Raw genomic sequence first — 10,029 nt, forward strand, 5'->3', positions numbered from 1 at the left:
AAAAAGCAAGGAACGAAAATAAAGTTGGGTTGCCTCCCAACAAGCGCTATCGTTTAACGCCCTAGCTAGGCATGATGATTTCAATGATGCTCACATAAAGGATAGGAATTGAAACATAAAGAGAGCATCATGAAGAATATGACAAGCACATTTAAGCCTAACCCACTTCATATGCATAGGGATTTTGTGAGCAAATAACTTGTGGGAACAAGAATCAACTTGCATAGGAAGGCAAAACAAGCATAACTTCAAAATTTTAAGCACATAGAGAGGAAACTTGATATTATTGCAATTCCTACAAGCATATGTTCCTCCCTCATAATAATTTTCAGTAGCATCATGAATGAATTCAACAATATAACCAGCACCTAAAGCATTCTTTTCATGATCTACAAGCATAGAAATTTTATTACTCTCTACATAAGCAAAATTCTTCTCATTCGGGATAGTGGAAGTATCATAAGAGACTTGGATACTATAAATTGTTTCCACATTAAAAGAGTAATGTTCAGAGAATAGGTAATCATAATCATGACAAGTTTTATAAATATAATCACTACTTTTTATAGCATATGTATCATCACAATAATTATCATAAGTAGGAGGCATGCTATCATCATTATAAATTTGCATATCAAGACTTGGGAGACTAAAAATATCATCTTCAGTAATCATAGCTTACCCAAGCTTGGGACAAACATTAATTGCAGCAAATATATTCTCAAAAACATCATCTTCATCAAACATAGCATCCCCAAGCTTGGGCCTTTTCATATCCTAAGCATAATCACTCTCATAATTAATAGTATGGATAGCACCAATAGTATAGCAATTATCATATTCTTCCCTATTTGGTGTGTACTTACAAACCCAATCTACTCCACAAAAATTGACATGTTTATAGGAGACATTTTCATCATAACTAGTGCAATCATCATTAGCATCATGGATATTCAAATAATTCGTACTAATAACATTGCAATCATGCTCATCATTCAAATATTTAGTGCCAAACATTTTATAGATTTCTTCTTCTAGCACTTGAGCACAATTTTCCTTTCCATCAAAGCGTATGAGACAAACTTAATTCCATTTTTTTGTAGTTTTCTTTTATAAACTAAACTAGTGATAGAACAAGAAACTAAAAGACTCGACTGCAAGATCTAAAGATATACCTTCAAGCACTAACCTCCCCGGCAACAGCGCCAGAAAAGAGCTTGATGTCTACTACAAAACCTTCTTCTTGTAGACGTTGTTGGGCCTCCAAGTGCAGAGGTTTGTAGGACAGTAGCAAATTTCCCTCAAGTGGATGACCTAAGGTTTATCAATCCGTAGGAGGCGTAGGATGAAGATGGTCTCTCTCAAGCAACCCTGCAACCAAATAACAAAGAGTCTCTTGTGTCCCCAACACACCCAATACAATGGTAAATTGTACAGGTGCACTAGTTCGATGAAGAGATGGTGATACAAGTGCAATATGGATAGTAGATAAAGGTTTTTGTAATCTGAAATTATAAAAACAGCAAGGTAACTAATGATAAAAGTGAGCGTAAACGGTATTGCAATGCGTTGAAACAAGGCCTAGGGTTCATAATTTCGCTAGTGTAAGTTCCCTCAACAATACTAACATAATTGGATCACATAACTATCCCTCAACATGCAACAAAGAGTCACTCCAAAGTCACTAATAGCGGAGAACGAACGAAGAGATTATGGTAGGGTACGAAACCACCTCAAAGTTATTCTTTCCAATCAATCCGTTGGGCTATTCCTATAGGTGTCACAAACAGCCCTAGAGTTCGTACTAGAATAACACCTTAAGACGCAAATCAACCAAAACCCTAATGTCACCTAGATACTCCAATGTCACCTCAAGTATCCGTGGGTATGATTATACGATATGCGTCACACAATCTCAGATTCATCTATTCAACCAACACAAAGGACCTCAAAGAGTGCCCCAAAGTTCTACCGGAGAATCATGACAAAAACGTGTGCCAACCCCTATGCTTAGGTTCATGGGCGGAACCCGCAAGTTGGTCACCAAAACATACATCAAGTGAATCACGTGGTATCCCATTGTCACCACAGATACGCACGGCAAGACATACATCAAGTGTTCTCAAATCTTTAAAGACTCAATCCGATAAGATTACTTCAAAGGGGAAACTCAATTCATTACAAGAGAGTAGAGGGGGGAGAAAACATCATAGGATCCAACTATAATAGCAAAGCTCGCGATACATCAAGATCGTATCACCTCAAGAACACGAGAGAGAGAGATCAAACACATAGCTACTGGTACATACCCTCAGCCCCGTGGGAGAACTACTACCTCCTCGTCATGGAGAGCACCGGAATGATGAAGATGGCCGCCGAAAAGGATTGCCCCCTCCGGCAGGGTGCCAGAACGGGTCTAGATTGGTTTTCGGTGGCTACGGAGGCTTCTAGCGGCGGAACTCCCGATCTAATCTCCGTTCTGGAAGTTAAGTACGATGATATATATGGGTGCAGGAAGTACGTCGGAGGAGCCACGGGGGCCCCACGAGGAAGGGGGGCGCGCCCTAGGGGGGTGGACGCGACCCCACCCTCATGGGCAGCCCGTGTCTCCCCTGACATGCACTCCAAGTTCCCTGGGTTGCTTTCCTTCCAAGAATAACTTCTCCAGTTGATTTCATTCCGTTTTGACTTCGTTTGATATTCCTTTTCTTCGAAACACTGAAATAGGCAAAAACAGCAAATCTGGGTTGGGCCTCCAGTTAATAGGTTAGTCCCAAAAGTAATATAGAAGTGGAAAATAAAGCCCAATATTGCCCAAAACAGTAGATAATATAGCATGGAGCAATCAAAAATTATAGATACATTGGAGACGTATCAGCACAAGTTTTCGTCTTGACTCTCCAGTAGAAACTTTGGGGCACACTTTGAAGTTCTTTGTGTTGGTTGAATAGATGAAACTAAGACTGTGTGATGCATATCGTATAATCATACCCACGGATACTTGAGGTGACATTGGAGTATCTAGGTGACATTAGGGTTTTGGTTGATTTGTGTCTTAAGGTGTTATTCTAGTACAAACTCTATGATAGATTGAATGGAAAGAATAGCTTCATGTTATTTTACTACGGAATCTTGAATAGATCGATCAGAAAGGATAACTTTGAGGTGGTTTCATACCCTACCATAATATCTTTGTTTGTTCTCCGCTGTTAGTGACTTTGGAGTGACTCTTTGTTGCAAGTTGAGGGATAGTTATATGATCCAATTATGTTATTATTGTTGAGAGAAATTGCAGTAGTGAAAGTATGAACCCTAGGCCTTGTTTCAACGCATTGCAATATTGTTTGTGCTCACATTTATCATTAGTTACCTTGCTGTTTTTATATTTTCAGATTACAAAAACCTTTATCTACCATCCATATTGCACTTGTATCACCATCTCTTCGCCGAACTAGTGCACCTATACAATTTACCATTGTATTGGGTGTGTTGGGGACACAAGAGACTCTTTGTTATTTGGTTGCAGGGTTGTTTGAGAGAGACCATCTTCATCCTACGCGTCCTACGGATTGATAAACCTTAGGTCATCCACTTGAGGGAAATTTGCTACTGTTCTACAAAGCTCTGCACTCAGAGGCCCAACAACATCTACAAGAAGAAGGTTGTGTAGTAGACATCAAGCTCTTTTCTTGCGCCGTTGTCGGGGAGGTTAGCACTTGAAGGTATATCTTTATATCTTGCAATCGAATATTTTAGTTTCTTGTTTTAGCACTAGTTTAGTTTATAAAAGAAAATTACAAGAAAAAATGGAATTGAGGTTGCCTCATACGCTTCATCTTTTTAATATTTTTCATGAGAATGATGGAAAGGAAAATTGTTCTCAAGTGCTAGAAGAGGAAGTCTATAAAATGTTTGGCACTAAATCTTTGAATGATGAGCATGATTGCAATGTTGTTAGTATGAGCTCCTTGAATATCCATAGTACTAATGATGATTGCACTAGTCATAATGAAAATGTCTCTTATAAGCATGTCAATTTTTGTGGAGTGCATAGAGTTTGCAAGTACACACCAAATAGGGAAGATAGATTTTGCAAGAGGCATAAGTATTTGGAAACTAAATGGTTGCAAGAAAGGCCAGATGTTTGTGCTGAAAATTTAAATTTTCTTGGCCATCCTTGTGAACTTTGCAATGAACGTGCTCATTTAAATATCAAATGCAAATTGTTTCATGATTGAATCATGTCCAAAAATTGTGATGATTTGATTTCCCTTGCACATCATAATGAACTTAGTTTGCTTTTGGGTTATGAAGAAATGAAACGTATAACTAAGCATATTCCAGAATATAACCTTGAGAAATTCCTCGATATTGATCTAGAAGAAATTCTTATGTATTGTGCGGTGAATTGCATTGAAAATCCTTATATTGCCAATTACATAAAGAAAAGAAAACAAATAGAGGATGAAGAGAATACTAATGAAAGGGAAGAGGCTTCCCAATATCCTCCTATTATTTCTTATGATGAATCAGGTAACGAGGAGGAGCCTTCTATTCAACCAATCTCATCAATAAGGAGCTCCGAAAAGAGGATTAAACCCACACATGATGTGAAGAAGAAAAAGAAAAGACGGAGAAACAAAGGTAAAAATGTATCCCTCCCAAATGATGTTGCTCCTATTACTCATTGTGATCCTATTACTCATTGTGATGATGATAAATGTTATACTATTGGTGCTATCCATACTATTAATGATGACAATGATTATGCTTATGATATGAAAAGGGCCAAGCTTGGGGATGCTATGTTTGATGAGAATGATATGTTCGAGAATGTATTTTCTGCAATTAATGTCAGTCCCAAGCTTGGGGATGCTATGTTTAATGAAGATGATATTTGTAGTCTCCCAAGTTTTGATGAGCAAATTTATTTTGATGATAGCATGCCTCCTACTTATGATGATTATATTGATGAAAGCGGGTTTGGAAGACTGTCAACTTTAGGAAGTAAACTTTAGGAAGTAATGATCCCACTATTTTGGAGGATGTTGAATCTTATCGTGATAATTATGAAAGTGGATTTTGAGAGGTCATGACTTTAGTTAATGTTAATCCCACTATTTTGGAAGAGTGTCAACTTTGCATACAAGTAGATCATGAAAAGAATGCTTTATGTGATAGTTATATTGTTGAATTCATTCATGATGCTACTGAAAATTATTATGAGGGAGGAATATATGATTGGAGGAGTTGCAATAATATCAGGTTTCCTCTCTATGTGTTGAAAATCTTGAAGTTATCCTTCTTTTACTTTCCTATGCAAGTTGATTCTTGTTCCCACAAGTTGTTTGCTCACAAAATCCCTATGCATAGGAAGTGGGTTACGCTTAAATGTGCTAGTTATATTCTTCATGATGCTCTCTTTATATTTCAATTCTATCTTTTATGTGAGCATCATTGAAATCATCATGCCTAGCTAGGGGCGTTAAACGATACCGCTTGTTGGGAGGCAATCCAAATTTATTTTTGTTCCTTGATTTTTGCTCCAGTTTAGTAATAAATAATTCATCTAGCCTCTGTTATGATTGACTTTTTATGCTTTTAATTAGTTTTTGTGTCAAGTAGAACCTTTGGGAAGACTTGGGGAAAGTCTTTGCGATCATGCTGTAAAAAACAGAAACTTTAGCGCTCACGAGATTTGCTGCCATTTCTTACTAGAGAGTGCTATTTAATTAATTATTTTTGAAGGCGATTAAAAGATAAATTCCTCACGTCCAGAAATTTATTTTAGAATTTTTGGGGTTCCATAAGTACTCGAAACCTGCAGATTACTACAGACTGTTCTGTTTTTGACAGATTCTGTTTTCATTGTGTTGTTTCTTATTTTGATGAATCTATGAGTAGTATCGGAGGGTATGAACCATAGAGAAGTTGGAATACAGTAGATATTACACCAATATAAATAAATAATGAGTTCACAACAGTACGTAAGTGGCGATTTATTTTCTTATACTAACGGAGCTTACGGGTTTTCTGTTAAGTTTTGTGTTGTGAAGTTTTCAAGTTTTGGGTAAAGATTCGATGGACTATGGAATAAGGAGTGGCAAGATCCTAAGCTTGGGGATTCCCAAGGAACCCCAAGGTAATATTCAAGGAAAACCAAGAGCCTAAGCTTGGGGATGCCCCGGAAGGCATCCCCTCTTTCGTCTTCGTTCATCGGTAACTTTACTTGGAGCTATATTTTTATTCACCACATGATATGTGTTTTGCTTGGAGCGTCATTTTATTTTCTTTTGTTTTTCTTGCTGTTTGAGTAAAATACCAAGATCTGAAATTATTAAATGTTAGAGAGTATTCACATAGTTGCATAATTATTTGACTACTTGTTGATCTTCACTTATATCTTTTGGAGTAGTTTGTCATTTGCTCTAGTGCTTCACTTATATCTTTTTAGAGCACGGCGGTGGTTTTATTTTGAAGAAATAGATGAACTCTCGTACTTCACTTATATCATTTTGAGAGTCTCTAAACAGCATGGTAGTTTGCTTTGGTTATGAATTTAGTCCTAATATGATAGGCATCCAAGAGGGATATAATAAAAACTTTCATATAAAGTGCATTGAATAGTATGAGAAGTTTGATACTTGATGATTGTTTTGAGATATGAAGATGGTGATATTAGAGTCATGCTAGTTGAGTAGTTTTGAATTTGAGAAATACTTGTGTTGAAGTTTGTGATTCTCGTAGCATGCACGTATGGTGAACCGTTATGTGATGAAGTCGGAGCATGATTTATTTATTGATTGTCTTCCTTATGAGTGGAGGTCGAGGACGAGCAATGGTCTTATCCTACCAATCTATCCCCCTAGGAGCATGCACGTAGTACTTCATTTCGATAACTAATAGATTTTTGCAATAAGTATGTGAGTTCTTTATGACTAATGTTGAGTCCATGGATTATACGCACCCTCACCCTTCCACCATTGCTAGCCTCTCTAGTACCGTGCAACTTTCGCCGGTACCATAAACCCACCATATACCTTCTTCAAAACAGCCACCATACCTACCTATTATGGCATTTCCATAGCCATTCCGAGAAATATTGGCATGCAACTTTCCACTGTTCCGTTGTTATGACATGCTTCATCATTGTCATATTGCCATGCATGATCATGTAGTTGACATCGTATTTGTGGCAAAGCCACCGTTCATAATCTTTCATACATGTCACTCTTGATTCATCGCATATCCCGGTACACCGCCAGAGGCATTCACATAGAGTCATATTTTGTTCTAAGTATTGAGTTGTAATTCTTGAGTTGTAAGTAAAAAGAAGTGTGATGATCATCATTATTAGAGCATTGTCCCAGTGAGGAAAGGATGATGGAGACTATGATTCCCCCACAAGTCGGGATGAGACTCCGTTGAAAAAAAGAGGCCATAAAAAATAAGAGAAAAGGCTCAAATAAAAAAATAAAAAATGAGAGAAAAAGAGAGAAGGGGCAATGCTACTATCCTTTTACCACACTTGTGCTTCAAAGTAGCACCATGATCTTCATGATAGAGAGTCTCCTATGTTGTCACTTTCATATACTAGTGGGAATTTTTCATTATAGAACTTGGCTTGTATATTCCAACGACGGGCTTCCTCAAATTGCCCTAGGTCTTCGTGAGCAAGCAAGTTGGATGCACACCCACTTAGTTTCTTTTGTTGTGCTTTCATACACTTATAGATCTAGTGCATCCGTTGCATGGCAATTCCTACTCACTCACATTGATATCTATTGATGGGCATCTCCATAGCCCGTTGATACACCTAGTTGATGTGAGACTATCTTCTCCTTTTTGTCTTCTTCACAACCACCATTCTATTCCACCTATAGTGCTATGTCCATGGTATTTCGTGAAGATTGAAAAAGTTTGAGAACATCAAAAGTAAGAAACAATTGCTTGGCTTGTCATCGGGGTTGTGCATGATTTTAATATTCTGTGTGATGAAGATAGAGCATAGCCAGACTATATGGTTTTGTAGGGATAACTTTCTCTGGCCATGTTATTTTGAGAAGACATGATTGCTTAGTTAGTATGCTTGAAGTATTATTATTTTTATGTCAATATTAAACTTTTGTCTTGAATCTTTCGAATCTGAATATTCTTGCCACACTAAAGAGAATTACATGGATAAGTATGTTAGGTAGCATTGCACATCAAAAATTCTGTTTTCATCATTTACCTACTCGAGGATGAGCAGGAATTAAGCTTGGGGATGCTTGATACGTCTCTGTAGCGACCAGACCTCAAATAGTCTGATCTTTGTGCATCAGTGTCATCCCTGGATTGGTAATGCTGACACGCACAGTACTTGAGGATTTATAATAGAGTAGCAATCACACACTTATTACATCGAATGTCTCAAAGGAGAACTTATTACAATAAATATGGCTTAAGGCCATCTAATACGATAACAGCGGAAGGCTTGGAAGATAAAGTGAGTCCATCAACTCGAACGGCATCACTGAGTGAAAGACCATGACCTAAGGCTCCTTACCCGTCGTCTGAAAAGTCTGCAACATGATACGTTGCATCCCGAAATGGGTCAGCACATGGAATATGCTGGCAATGTAACACAAGAGAGTAATGAACAAAATAAAGCTATCACTATATGCATATATGGCTGGTGGAGGCTGTATGGTTAATATGTTTTGCGGAAAGCCAATTTTTCCCTACAATAAAGGAATATATTTTATTTAACTACAAAGTTTGTTGAAAAACATTGAGAATGGTAAACCCCATCTCAATCCCAATTAAAGTAATCATTAACCCAACCAGTTAATTAAATAAAGTGATGAGATCAACATGATAATCCAAGAACTAGGTACTCAAGATGTCCATAACCGGGGACACGGCTAACCATGATTAGTTTGTACACTCTGCAGAGGTTTGTGCACTTTTCCCCACAAGACTCGATCTCCTCTGTTGGATTTCTCGCACTACATAATGTTTGAGAAACGGATGACCGAGGGACGGTCTTTCTGAAGAGGTCCCCTTAACCGATAGATAGGCCTGTACACCTACAATTCCCCTACATCGACTAGCCCATCATGGAAAGGTTTCCCACAACTTACTCAACTACACCAGCCCATAATGGCATGTGGCTGCACACAGAAGTTTTCAGCATGAATAATCTTATGAGCCCAGTGAGCCTGGGTGGCAGTCCATAGGAGAATCACACGGTACCCCGCGATTTCCAAAAATACAGACAACACTGGATTCCCAATGTGCCTCAATCCACCCAGATGTGTATTAAAGCCACCTTAAGTTAACCATTAATTAACAAACTCACATCTATCATGGATTCACTCACCCAATCCACGTCTACAAGCATAGCATAGCAATATAAGCAACATAGAAGTAACTCCCATAGGTTTGATAATAAACTAGTGAATACGTACTACCTCATCTACTTCCCAACCCACAATTTATTCAGATCCTAACCATGCAATTGTTTGAGGATTGATCTAATGCAACAAAACTGGGTGGTAAAAAGGTATGATCAAAGTGTTACTTGCCTTGCTGATGATCCGTGAAACCTAGAGACTCGTAGTAGCACGCTTCGCACTCCGGGTACTCTATCGCAATCAAACAAGCATACAATAAGCAATCAAGCAAGATGCACGGGTAAAACTCAAATAAGAAGGTCTAACCAGAAAGTTCAATTTAAGAACTCTGGTTTGCAAAAATAATCAAATCAAACGAAGCAACAAAACTCAAACTGCTAAGGAAACAAGCTTCGATTACTAATCTGGACTAAAGTCAAATTTTACAGTAGCAAAAACTTGTTTAAGTTGATTAAACAGAAAGAGGGCTTCGAGACGAAAGTCTAGGCGCTTGAATCGCCTGATTCCGATTAATGAGCGAAAAGATAAACTAAAACAAAAATCGGACCAGAAATCGCGATCGGAAATAATCGCGAAAAATCCAAGAAAAAGAAAAACTGATGAACAGACTAACAAACGAACGTTCGCTATC

Source organism: Triticum dicoccoides, chromosome 5A (genome assembly GCF_002162155.2).
Source record: "Triticum dicoccoides isolate Atlit2015 ecotype Zavitan chromosome 5A, WEW_v2.0, whole genome shotgun sequence".
Taxonomy (NCBI): Eukaryota; Viridiplantae; Streptophyta; class Magnoliopsida; order Poales; family Poaceae; genus Triticum; species Triticum dicoccoides.